Source organism: Notamacropus eugenii, chromosome 2, assembly GCF_028372415.1.
Source record: "Notamacropus eugenii isolate mMacEug1 chromosome 2, mMacEug1.pri_v2, whole genome shotgun sequence".
Taxonomy (NCBI): domain Eukaryota; kingdom Metazoa; phylum Chordata; class Mammalia; order Diprotodontia; family Macropodidae; genus Notamacropus; species Notamacropus eugenii.
The window spans coordinates 363,737,670-363,751,230 of NC_092873.1; positions in this window are offsets into that span (position 1 = coordinate 363,737,670).

A 13,561-nucleotide genomic window follows, 5' to 3' on the forward strand; every position below is an offset into this window, starting at 1 on the left:
CACATTTTCTTCCATTTTTTCATTCTTTTGGTTTTGTATTGTGATTTCTTGGTTTCTCACAAACTCATTAGCCTCCATTGCTTCATTCTAATTTTTAAAGAATTATTTTTTTCAGTGAGCTTTTGAACCTCCTTTTCCCCTCGGTTATTTCTGCTTTTTAAAACATTCTTCTCCTTATTGGCTTTTTCAATCTCTTTTGCCAATTGAATTAGCCTATTTTTAAAGGTGTTATTGTCTTCAGCATTTTTTAGGTCCCCTTTAGGAAGTCGTTGACTCGATTTTCATGATTTTCTTGCATCTCTCTCATTTGTCTTTTCAATTTTTCCTCCACCTCTCTATTTGATTTTCAAAATGAACTCTTCCACTATCTGAGACCATTGAATATTTATTTTCGATGTTTGGGATACAGAAACTTTGACTTTTATGTCTTTTCCTGATGGTAAGCATTGTTCTTCATCATCTGAAAGGATGGGAGAAGCTATTTGTTCACCAAGAAAGTAACCTTCTATAACCTTATTTTATTCCATTTTTGGCCATTTTTCCAACCAGTTACTTGACTTTTGGGTCCTTTGTCAAGAGTAGGGCATACTCTGGGGATCTGTAAGATCTCATTTCCTCCAGGGTGGCACAATCAAGCATGTACCCTGGTCTGGGAGCAACAAGAAACTTTTGTGCCCAAAATTTGTGAGTAGTAGTTTCCTCTCCACAACTACCTGTTCTCCAGTTCCACCAATCCAGCACTGGGGGTTGAGATTCACATAAGCTTCTCAATTCCCCCAGGGGCTTTAAGATCCAAAAATGAATGCGGGTTGCTGTGGGAGCTACTGCTGCCACCCAATGTGATCTCTACCTTTACTGCCTGAGGTCAGAGCTATGGCAAGACCCTGCTCTCTTCTCGCCCAGCTGAAAACACACTCTCATTGACAGTTGGCTCCTGTCGGCTGAGGGATCTACAAACCACCACTACTGCTGCTGGGGATTCCGTCCTGAGGCCTGCTCAGTTCCTCCTCCCTGTGCCATGCAGCCTGGCCAAGGCTGAGCTGGGATTCACCCCTGTCCAGTGCAACAGACCTTTCCCATCGGCCTTTCAGCTCAACATGGGCTGGAAATTTCCTCCACTCAGTTGTTCTGTGGCTTCAGAAGAATGGATTAAAAGCTATAATTCTTTAAGATATTGTTTATAAGAAACACATTTGATACAGGGGGATATACATAGGATAAAGATGAAACTTTGGAGCAGAGTGCTTCAGGTGATGTAAAGAAAAAAGGAGGGGCATCAATCTTGACCTTGGACAAAGCAAAAATAAATCTAGTCAAAGGAGATAAGGAAAGAAACTCTATCCTGCTAAAGGCACCATCAAAAATGAATTAATATCCTTACTAACCATATATGCACTATGTAACATAGTACCCAGATTCTTAGAGGAGAAATTAAGGGAGTTATAGGAAGAAAGAGAAAAATTAGTATGGTATCTCAACCTCCCCCTCTCTGAATTTGGTAAATATAACCTCAGAATAAGAGGCAAGGAAGAGATTTTGCAATGGAGGGGAAGAGGCGGGGGAGATTAAAGGAAATAAGTGAGCCTTACTCTCATGGGATTTGGTTAAAGGACGGAATAGCATACAGTGAATTGGTTATGGATATTTATTTTACTCTGCAGGAAGGCAAAGGGGAAGGGAACAAGAGAGAGAATATAATAGAAGGGACAGACTTTTTTAAAAAATAATTTATTTAACTTTTAACATTCATTTTCACAAAATTTTGTATTCCAAATTTTCTCCCCATTTGTCCTCTCACCCCACCTCAAAACAGCAAGCATTCTAATAGCCCCTATCACCAATCTGCCCTCTCTTCTATCATCCCTCCCTTCCCTTGTCCCCATCTTCTCTTTTGTCCTGTAGGGCCAAATAAATTTCTATACCCCATTACTTGTATTTCTTATTTCCTAGTAGCAAGAGCAGTACTCGACAGTTGCTCCTAAAACTTTGAGTTCCAACTTCTCTTCATCCCTCCATCCCCACCCATTCCCTTTGGAAGGCAAGCAATTCAATATAGGCCATATCTGTGTAGTTTTGGAAATGACTTCCATAATAGTCGTGTTGTGTAAGACTAACTATATTTCCCTCCATCCTGTCCTGCCCCCCCCATTGCTTCTATTCTCTCTTTTGATCCTGTCCCTCCCCAAGAGTGTTGACTTCAAATTGCTCCTTGCTCCAATTACCCTCCTTTCCATCCTCCCCCCCCACCCTGCTTATCCCCTTCTCCCCCACTTTCCTGTATTGTAAGATAAGCTTACATACCAAAATGAGTGTGCATTTTATTCCTTCCTTTAGTGGAATGTGATGAGAGTAAACTTAATGCTTTTCTCTCACCTCCCTTCTTTTTCCCTCCACTAAAAAGTCTTTTGTTTGCCTCTTTTATGTGAGATAATTTGCCCCATTCCATTTCTCCCTTTCTCCTCCCGATATATTTCTCTCTCACTGCTTAATTTCATTTTTTTAAGATATGATTCCATCCTATTCAATTCACTCTGTGCTCTGAGTGTGTGTGTGTGTGTGTGCGTGTGTGTGTGTGTGATCCCACCCACTACCCAGATACTGAAAAGTTTCAAGAGTTACAAATATTGTCTTTCCATGTAGGAATGTAAACAGTTCAACTTTAGTAAGTCCCTTATGACTTCTCTTTGCTGTTCACCTTTTCATGGTTCTCTTCATTCTTGTGTTTGACAGTCAAATTTTCTTTTCAGCTCTGGTCTTTTCATCAAGAATGCTTGAAAGTCCCCAATTTCATTGAAAGGCCACTTTTCCCCCTGAAGTATTATAGTCAGTTTTGCTGGGTAGGTGATTCTTGGTTTTAGTCCTAGTTCCTTTGACTTCTGGAATATCCTATTCCATGCCCTTTGATCCCTTAATGTAGAAGCTGCTAGATTTTGTGTTATCCTGATTGTATTTCCACAGTACTTGAATTGTTTCTTTCTAGCTGCTTGCAATATTTTCTCCTTGATCAGGGAACTCTGGAATTTGGTCACAATGTTTCTAGGATTTCTCTTTTTGAATCTCTTTCAGGTGGTGATGGGTGGATTCCTTGAATACTTTTTTTGCCCTCTGGTTCTAGAATATCAGGTCAGTTTTCCTTGATAATTTTATGGAAGATAATGTCTAGGCTCTGTTTTTGATCGTGGTTTTCAGGTAGTCCCACAATTTTTAAATTGTCTCTCCTCGATCTATTTTCCAGGTCAGTTGTTTTTCCCATGAAATATTTCACATTATCTTCCATTTTTTCATTCTTTTAGTTTTGTTTTGTGATTTCTTGGTTTCTCATCAAGTCATCAACCTCCATCTGTTCCATTCTAATTTTGAAGGAACTATTTTCTTCAGTGAGCTTTTGAACCTCCTTTTCCATTTGGCTAATTCTGCTTTTGAAAGCATTCTTCTCCTCATTGGCTTTTTGAACCTCTTTTGCCAATTGAGTTAGCCTATTTTTCAAGGTGTTATTTTCTTCAGCATTTTTTTGGGTCTCCTTTAGCAAGGTGTTGACCTGCTTTTCATGCTTTTCTTGCATCTCTCTCATTTCTCTTCCCAGTTTTTCCTCCACCTCTCCAACTTGATTTTCAAAATCCTTTTTTGAGCTCTTCCATTGCCTGAGCCCATGGTATATTTATTTTGGATGTGTGGGATACAGAAGCCTTGACTTCTGTGTCTTTCCTTGATGATAAGCATTGTTCTTTCTCATCTGGAAGGAAGGGAGGAATTATCTGTTCACCAAGAAAGTAACCTTCTATGGTCTTACTTTTTTTCCCTTTTCTGGGCATTTTTCCAACCAGTGACTTGACTTCTGAGTTTTCTTTCCACCCCCACCATGCCTCTAAATCCGCCCAGCCAGGGCTTGGGTCTGAGATTCAAATGTTGCTTCCCATCCTCAGGACTTTCGGCAGGGCAGGGCCGCTATTCAGTGTGAGATTAAGTTCAAGTGCTCAGGTCGGGGCAGGGCCACCACAGGGGGCTCAGTTCCCTCAGGAGGTTTATGTGGAGACCTTCAACAATGGATCCAGGCTCCTGCCTGCTTGGGGAGCCCCTGTCCGTGGCTGCCTCTGCTGCTGCCTCCCGAGGGGGCCTGAGTTATGGGGACACCCCACTCCGCTCTCGACCTGCCAAAGAGGCCCTCTCACCGACCCTTGTCACCTGTGGGTGGAGGGACCTGCGTGGCTGCTGGAGATTCTGTCCCTGAAGCCTGCTCGGATCTGCTCCCCTTGGTGCCATGCAACCAAGGCAGGGCTGGGCTCTGCTCTGGGTCTGATTGTGCGATGGACCTTTTGCATCAGGTTTTCAGGTCTATCTGAAACAGAAATCCTGTCTGCTCCCTTGTTCTATGGCTTCTGCTGTTCCAGAATTTGTTGGAAGTTATTCTTTACAGATATTTTATGGGCTGTGGGTTTGGAGCTAGCATATGTGTGTCTTTCTACTCTACCATCTTGGCTCCTCCACCCACCGACAGAAAATTTTAGGAAATGAAAAATCAGAAACAAACATTATTGTGGGAGGACAGGTCAAGAGAGAGAATGGAATAAATGGAGGACAGGATAGGACAGAGGGAAATATGGTTAGTCTTTTGCAACATGACTGTTATGGAAGCATTTTGCATTGTTAAAGATGTATGACCTATATTGAATTCCTAGTTTTCTCAGTGAGGGTGGTTGGGGAGGGAGGAAGGGAGAGAATATGGAAGTCAAAGCTTTAATAATTAATGTTAAAAATTGTTTTAGCATGCAACTGGAAAATAAGATATACTGGCAAGGTGATGTAGAAATCTATTTGGTCCTACAGGAAAATAGAAGAGAGGGTTATGAAAGGGAGGATAATACAAGAGAAGACAGACTAGAGGAAGGGGTGGAAGAGAGACATGGGGAGAAAATATTGAATTGAAATTCTCATGGAAGTGGATGTTGAGAACTGAAAAATAAAATTTTATATTTAAAAAATCAAAATAAAAAAATAAATAAAATATTATCAAAAAGATTACAACAACTTATCACTATAATAATACAGTTTGATCAGGTAGATTTTGTACTAGGAATGCAGAGATCTTTCAATATTAGGAATATCAGCGTAATTGATCATAGCAACAACATATGCAAGAAAGCAAAACAGGCTAACTGAAGATTCAGGGAAAGCTTTGTAAAAGAAAGGAGAAATCTGGGTAAGCCCAGCAAGATGCAAGAAGAAGAATGATATTATAGACAGGTCTTATAGCTTGAGTACAAATTCAGAAATGGAAACAGGAAACAGAATGTTCCTTCGGATTGGGTGGTTTGCTTGGCGAATATAGTAGTAGTGGTAGTGGTAGTAGTAGTTATAGTTATAGCAGTAGTAGTAGTAGTATTTGTAGTAGGAGTAGTAGTAGCAGCAGCAGAAGCAATAGCAGCAACAGCAATAGTAGTAGTAATAAGGGTAATAGTATTTATATAGCACTAATGTTTTCCAAACACTATATAAATATTCTCATTTGATAAGGATGGAATGATAGATTTCACTAGACTATATTAAGTCTTAAGTTACTACTCTGAGGAAATATATACCTTGCATGTAGATATCATTAATATGGATAATTCGTTACAATATATAGCTGATAGTCTCTCATAGCATTTAGGAGCTAAAAAAAAATCTTTGACACTTTTGAAAATCATTGCAGGGTGCTGGGAAAATTTTAGAAAGCTTGGTAGCAAAAAGTAAGGATTTAGAAGGAGCAGGTCTTGGATTTGTTACACAAAGGTCATAGATACACAGGGTTTTAGAGTCTGAAGGGTCCTTAGAGATCATCTAATCCAACCTTCTTATTTTAGAGCTGTTGTCCCCTAAGGTTGAGAGAGCTCAAAGGCATCTATCTCTCTCAGGTCTCTGAGTTAATCAGGTAGTTTACTTACATAGGTTAGATATAACTCCTCAAAGTCATTGTTAGATTTTTAAAATATACTCCAGAGGGATTTTGAGCAGAGAAGTTTCTTTTCAGATTTTATACTTAACAATTTTACTTTGGTTTCTTATAAAAGGAAAATGAAAGATTTTTTAAAAAGCTAATTTCTTAATAGAGCCTCAGAAAATCACAAGGCTCATTAGTTGTAGTGTACATCATTTTGAGGACCTGTAAAACTGAATGTTATTTTTCTTTTAAGACTGCTATATACTTTCAGTTGTCACACATTTAATTTCATCCTAAGGTGTTTTAAATGCCTCATATTAGAATAGTCATTTATTCTTTCAAAATTACTTTTACATATATTAGCTAGGTAGTACAACTGATAGAGACTCCAGTTGGAGTCAGGAAGATCTGAGCTCAAATCTAGCCTTAGACAGTTAAAAACTATATGACCCTGGACAATGCACCTAACCTCTGCTTGCCTCAGTTTCCTCAACTGTTATAATAGGTATAATAATAGCACCTATTTCCCAGGGCTGCTTTGAATTAAGATAATATTTGTACAGTGCTTGGCACATGGTAGGCACAATATAAATTATTATTGTTAATGTTCCTTCTCCACAAAAGCCCCATAGGATGAGTAGGAAAGACATTTTAACATAGAATATTGGAGTCATAAGGAACTTTAGAGTTCATTCATTTCAAAGTCCTCTCAAACTGTAAATGCAATCTCTCTGACAAAGTGGTATTCCAGTCTGTGCTTAATGAGTTCCAAAGACAGATGTCTAAATTCCTTTTCAAGGCAGACTGTTTTACTTATCTTTATTTCTGACATAATTACACCTTATCAACATCATTTGAAAGACATGGAAGAGAAATGGTAGAAGTAGAATCAGAAGCAATGTATTTGTAACATGCCTTGCCTCAACACACACACACCCCACACACACACAGACACACACACCTGATTTATGAAACGATAGGATTTGTAGGAGAAGGGGGCAGGGAAATTATCAGAATTCTTGTCTTGTCCTGTTGTGACAGAATTTTCTCACTCAGTGATATCAGAGATCATCAGTCTGAAGATTTCAGTCACAGTTTAACAGTTCCACAAAGCAAGGGATTCCCAGTGCCTGTCCAATTTCATGTCCTTGTCAGGCTTTAGAGGGAAAGTAATAATTCACATCTTTCTTGAGGAATGACTCATCTGCATCTTAAGACAACCCAAGATCTGTAGAGCCAGTCACTGCGGCAGACAGTCACTGTTAAGAACCATGAGTTAGGTGATCAACCTGCCTGTCTTCAGTTGAATCTGAAATTCTCATGATACCTTCAGTCTCAAAAATGACAGTGGTTCCAATTGTATCAGCCAGATGTCATAGGATTAATTTTCATGTAAAATACACTTTTCCCATGACTTATTTTTGATCTCTTTTCTTAGAACCAGTTGCTTGAGGGGAAAAAATGCTGGAAATGAAAAGGGTGAACATACTTTTTATTTTCTCCTTTCTACATTTCTAGTATTGTTCAATCATATATGATACTTTGTGACCCCATTTGAGGTTTTCTTTGCAAAGATACTGGAGTGGTTTTCCATTTCCTTCTCCAGCTCATTTTATAAATGAGTAAACTAAGGCAAATAGAGTTAAGTGACTTGCCCCAAGTCACACAACCAGTAAATGTCTGAGACAGGATTTGAATTCAGGTTTTTTTTAACTCCAGACCCAAGACTTTACGTACTATGGTACCACCTAACTGCACCACTCTGCTGCACTGCAAACTCCAACTGGAGACAGAAGGGCTTAACTACATCCCTTCTAAAGGGTCCTTCCTTCTTAACATTACATGTTTCCTTACTATCCAATGTCAATTGCATCCTAATACTAATTCTCAGCTTGTGGTTCACCGAATTTAACACTAGATGGAATTTTAGAATTCTTAGAAATTTTATATATCAGCAAGCTGGGTTTCAGAGGAAGAAAAATGACTGCCAAAGGTGACACATAGTAAATTGAAGAACCAGCAGTCAAATTCACATCCTTTGGCCCTCAGTCTGATTTACTTGACATATGCAGATTTGTTTTTATGTTGTAAAGTTCTATATGAATCTCAGTTATTAATGTCAATATTATTCCATCCTATTACCTATTCATGTTGTTTTTTTTTTAATTTTAGGAATATAAGTGTTTACTTCTAATCTTAAATCTCTCACTTTAATAAATGCTTATAGACTGAATGATGATTAGAATAAAGTTTTACCAATCATTTCATTGAAAAAGAAAATAATATTATAGCTGGGTTGTGATTCTTTTTTTCTTTTTCTGTATTTGTCAATTCATTATAATTTTCTATATATTCCATTGGGGTTATATAGGTCTTTTCCCTGGAATTCCCAATTTAATTTCCTTTCATTAGCCACAGAGGACATTATTCTGCCAACTCTGAGAACCTTGACACATTTGGATACTTAACAGGGTGTCTTTTCCCCCCTCTCTCCCTCCCTTAACCTCTAGAAGTTTGATTTCATAGTGATTTGGACTCATATCTGAGCTCCTATCGGAACCATATAGTAGAAATTGGAGGGAACACAGGATCCTGCGACATACTCTAACATGTAAATCTTTTTAATTAAATATTTCACTCATTTTTATGCCAGCATGGCGCAGTTGCAACAAATCTAAACAGAATGACTAAAAAATGCTTCGAAGGATGATGAAGATATTGCTGGCAAGAAAACAACACAGTGTGTGTGTGTGTGTGTGTGTGTGTGTGTGTGTGTGTGTGTGTGTGTGTGGAGGGGGAGTGTTATGGGATATGGTATCCAGTTACTGATGTTTGGCTTATATGTCACCAAAATTACACATCTGACATTAATCACTACTATAGTTATGCAGAATTCCCCCAAAATTAAATTCTTTTAGCGTCTCTAAATACATAGAAATGCATACATTGATTTTTAATTTGTTCTTGGCCAATCTCTCTGGTACATTAAGTAAATAGAGGTCTTTTACCTCAAGGGCCCACTGGGGTAAGTGTTTCCAATACTATTAATACAGTGATCAACTCTACAACTTAATACTAATAGAAAAAATAATTTTTTAAAAAAGACTCATTACTTATCAGTAATCATGCAATCATAGATCCTGAACTTGAAAGGACTTTAGAAGCCTCTTAGTCTAAAAGCCTTATTTTAAAGATGAGAAAATAGGCACAAGGAAGTGAAATAACTTGCTTGATATCTCTTGATTGTGACTGGTCAACTGCAAATTTTGCATTTATGTTTATTGCTTATGGGTGTTTTCTTCAAAACGCATTTCATTAATTCCTTTTGGCTGCATATTGGTCATTGCACATACTGCACCCCTCAGATTAAACTTTTGTCTGTGACAAAGAAAATCAATTAAGATTAAATCTTTACTTAATGACATCTGATTACATATACAAGATTTTATCCTAATAATCTTCTGCCTCTGCTGTGAGGAGGAAGATACGTCTGATTAAGGCTGTATGATTGTTCAGGGAGGACCAGTATCTTTCATGTAAGGGCTTGCCAAGCCCTTTTAAGGGCTAATTATCCACCTTTGGTGTCTATCAAACTGTCTAGGCAGCTGGGTTAAGCCAGGTTGAGACTAACTGAAAGACCTTAGATCAGACAGTGAGTTAGGGAGATGACTAGTACGGGCAAGGAAGACTTGCCATGGAGGAATGGGCAGATGAAAACCTTTCATTCCAAAGACCATGAAAGCGACTGAAGCATAGCCTGTGGAGCATTTATAGCTTGCTCAGTCATGAAGGACAGAACAGAGCATCCTGGACCATTGACAGTCATCTGGACTTTTGTCTTGCCATTGGACTTAGGTGACCATGGAAGTGACAGTGAAACTGATGACATTGTACAATTCTACCTTACTTACATTCAATACACATACAAGTCAAGATATCACCCTGTGATGTTATGTTCCTCTTTGAAAAGGAAGAAACAACAGCATCTCATCACGTGTTGTCAGATGGTTTGCATACTCAAAGTTTGTCATTGGCATAATGATGTTTTCATCATTTTAATCTTGTATAGATTTTAATCTATGTATAGAGTTCTTTTGGTTCTACATATTTTGATCTGCAATACTTTCATTAAAAGAAAACTAAAAGGACCTCCCATTTTTATTTTCTCATATTCCTCATTTCTTCCAATCTAACAATATGTCATTACATTTAAATAGTACCTTTTCAAAAGCATCTCACTGACACATATTTTGTCTTTAGTTACTTGCTACCTAAGAATATAACTATTAATATTGTTGGCTTATATTATTGTTTGTTTTCTTACATTCTTGGGGTTCAGTACACAGATTGAGGATTTTATATGAAACCATAAATATCCCACTATACAGCTTGTTTTATTTAAAATGCCTAATAAATTCCATACATTACTTTCAAAATTGTCCAGATTGTCTGTACCTCCTTTTGAAATTCCTCCTATCTTCTCTTATGCACTAGAGTGTTTCACTGGTCCTTTTGGGTTGCAGGGGGATCACTGTTGCTAACTCTTCCTGCTGCACCACCTTCTAAATTCGATTAAAAACCAAGAAAAAAAATTAACTCTTAAGTGAAACCCAACAAAATGGATTCACATAGTATCTGTGTCCAAAAATGTATTTATTCAGTTCATCACCCTTTCTATCAGGATGTGGGGAACATCCTTCATCCTAGGTCCTCTGGAGACATGGTAGGTTATTTTATTGATCAGAGTTATTGTTTTCAAAGTCATTTTTTTACAATGCTGTGCTGTCCTTATATATACTATTTGGGTTGTGTTCAATTGATAATCTTGTCGCCCTTTTATAAACCCTTCTGCTTCTCCTCACTTTAGTTTAAGCTACCAGCATTTCCCTGTAATAATCTCTTTCATCATTTCCAAAATTTGATAACAGCAAATACATTTCATACACAATGATTCTTACAATCTCAAAATGGACACTCATTTAGATTTTTTGCTCCCCCATTTTTTTCTCTTTTTTAATCTCTTCTTCACTCTGTGGTTGTTTCCACCATAATTACACCAAACAACACCCCCTTGTTTTTCTGTTGATTTTGGTGCACTGCATTAAACTATTTGTGATGTATGACTGTGCATGTGTGTGTGTGTGTATGTGTGTTTCTTCAATATTCTTTTAGCTATTTCAGATGAGAGAGGTTAATTTAATATTCTCCCCCAAAACACCTTTCCTCCATATTTATGTATTCTTCTTTTCAAGGACCTAATTTTCAGCAATAGCAAATTTCATGTCCTTGTTGTTCCTTTATACATTATTTTATTTGTTAATATTCCATTTTCTTTCCCTTCTCTCATTCAAAATTTCAGAACAAAATCTTTCCCACACCCCACCCCCAGGATTTCTAAGTGTCTTTGTTGACTCCCATAGTACTTAATCTGAATGATTTTACTTAGAGGTTCTGAAGGGAAACTTGTGTCTTCTCCTATCAGGAAATTAAAATTACAATACCCTACAGCCTCTTACAGTTGTTTAAATATTTTGTCTTTCTAAATGTCTCTTGATTCTTTTGTTTTATTCCAAAATTCCTACTTAGCTCTCCTCTTCACATCAGAAGTGCTTGAAAGTCCTCTATTCCAGTATGGATATTTTTTCCTCTGTAAGATTACAGTCAGCTTTGCAGAATAAGCAATTTTCAGTTGAAAGTTCCAGACTTAGGCTTTTTTGATACACTGTACTTTAAGCGAGTTTTGTATGATCTTGACGACTTCCTTGACATATGAACTGCTTCTATCAGTATTTTGCAAGATTTTTTTTCCTTTTTATTTGGTGTAGATGATCAAGATTTTAGGAATTACTGGACCTCTTAATTTTGCTTTCGTTTTTATGTTTATTTGTTTACTCTTAGTATTCAGCATTCATTTTCACAAAATTTTGACTTCCAAATTTTCTCCCCTTCTCTCTCCTCCCCCCACCCCATAACTCCTTGCATTCTGATTACCCCTTGCCTCAGTATGTCCTCCCTTCTATCACACCGCTCTCTTCCATTATCCCAATCTTCTCTCTTTTCTTGTAGGGCAAGATAGATTTCTATACCCCATTACCTATATTTCTTATTTCCCAGTTGCATGCCAAAACAATTCTCAGCATTCATTCCTAAAACTTCAAGTTAAAACTTCCCTCCCTTCCTCCCTCCCCACCCAGCAATGAGAAGGCAAGGAATTCAATATAGGCTATATATGTATGTAGTTTTGCAAATGACTTCCATAATAGTCATGTTGTGAAAGACTAACTATATTTCCCTCCATCCTATGCTGCTCCCCATTTATTCTATTCTCTCTTTTGAACTTTCCTCCCCAAAATGCTTACATCTAATTGCTCCCTTCTCCTGTTTGCCCTCCCCTCTATCATCCCTCCCACCCTACTTGTCCCCTTGTCCCCTACTTTCCTGAAATGTAAGATAGAGTTTCATACCAAATTGAGTGGGCATGCTATTCCCTCCTTAAGTCAAATATGAAGAGAGTAACTTTCACATTTTCCCTCTCACCTCCTCCTTTTTCTCTTCCATTAAGAAACCTTTTTCTTGCCTCTTTTATGAGAGATAATTTGCCCCATTCAATTTCTCCCTTTCTCTTCCCAATATATTCCTCTCTTTGCTCTTAATTTTATTTTTTATACATTATCCCTTCTTATTCATCTCATCCTGTGCTTTCTTTATATATATAAATATATATAGTGTGTGTATACATATATATGTGTCTTTGTGCATGTATATATGTATTTGTGTGTATATATATGCATACATACATACATGCATCTGTGTGTGTGTATCATCCCTCCAACTACCAAATTATTGAGAAAAGTTTCAAGAGTTATGAATATTATCTTTCCATGTAGGAATGTAAACAGTTCAACTTTAGTAAGTCCCTTGTGATTTCTCTATTCTATTTATATTTTCATGCTTCTCTTGATTCTTGTGTTTGAAAGTCAAATTTTCTTTTCAGTTCTGGTCTTTTCATCAAGAATGCTTGAAACCCACACAAATCTTCTGCATTCCTATATATTAGCAACAAAGTCCAACAGCAAGAGATAGAAAGAGAAATCCCATTTAAAGCTAGGGTAGATGCTATAAAATACTTAGGAGTTTACCTGCCAAAACAAACCCAGGGATTATATGAACACAATTACAAGACACCTTTTGCACAAATAAAGTCAGATTTAAGCAAGTGGAAAAACATCAGTTGCTCATGGGTAGGCCATGCTAATATAATGAAAATGACAATTCTACCTAAATTAATTTACTTATTTAGTGCCATATCAATTAAACTATCAGACAATTATTTTCTAGAGCAGGATAAAATAATATCAAAATTCATTTGGAAGAACAAAAGGTCCAGAATATCAAAGGGACTAATGAAAAGAAATGCTTGGGAAGGTGGCCTAGCACTACCAGACCTCAAATTGTACTATAAAGCAGCAATTATCAAAACCACTTGGTATTGGCTAAGAAACAGAGAGGTAGACAAGTGGAATAGACTTGGCACTCAAGATGCAGTAGGCAAGGAATATAGCAACCTTCTGTTTGATAAACCCAAGGACCCCAGCTTCTGGGATAAGAACTCACTGTTTGACAAAAATTGTTGGGAAAACTGGA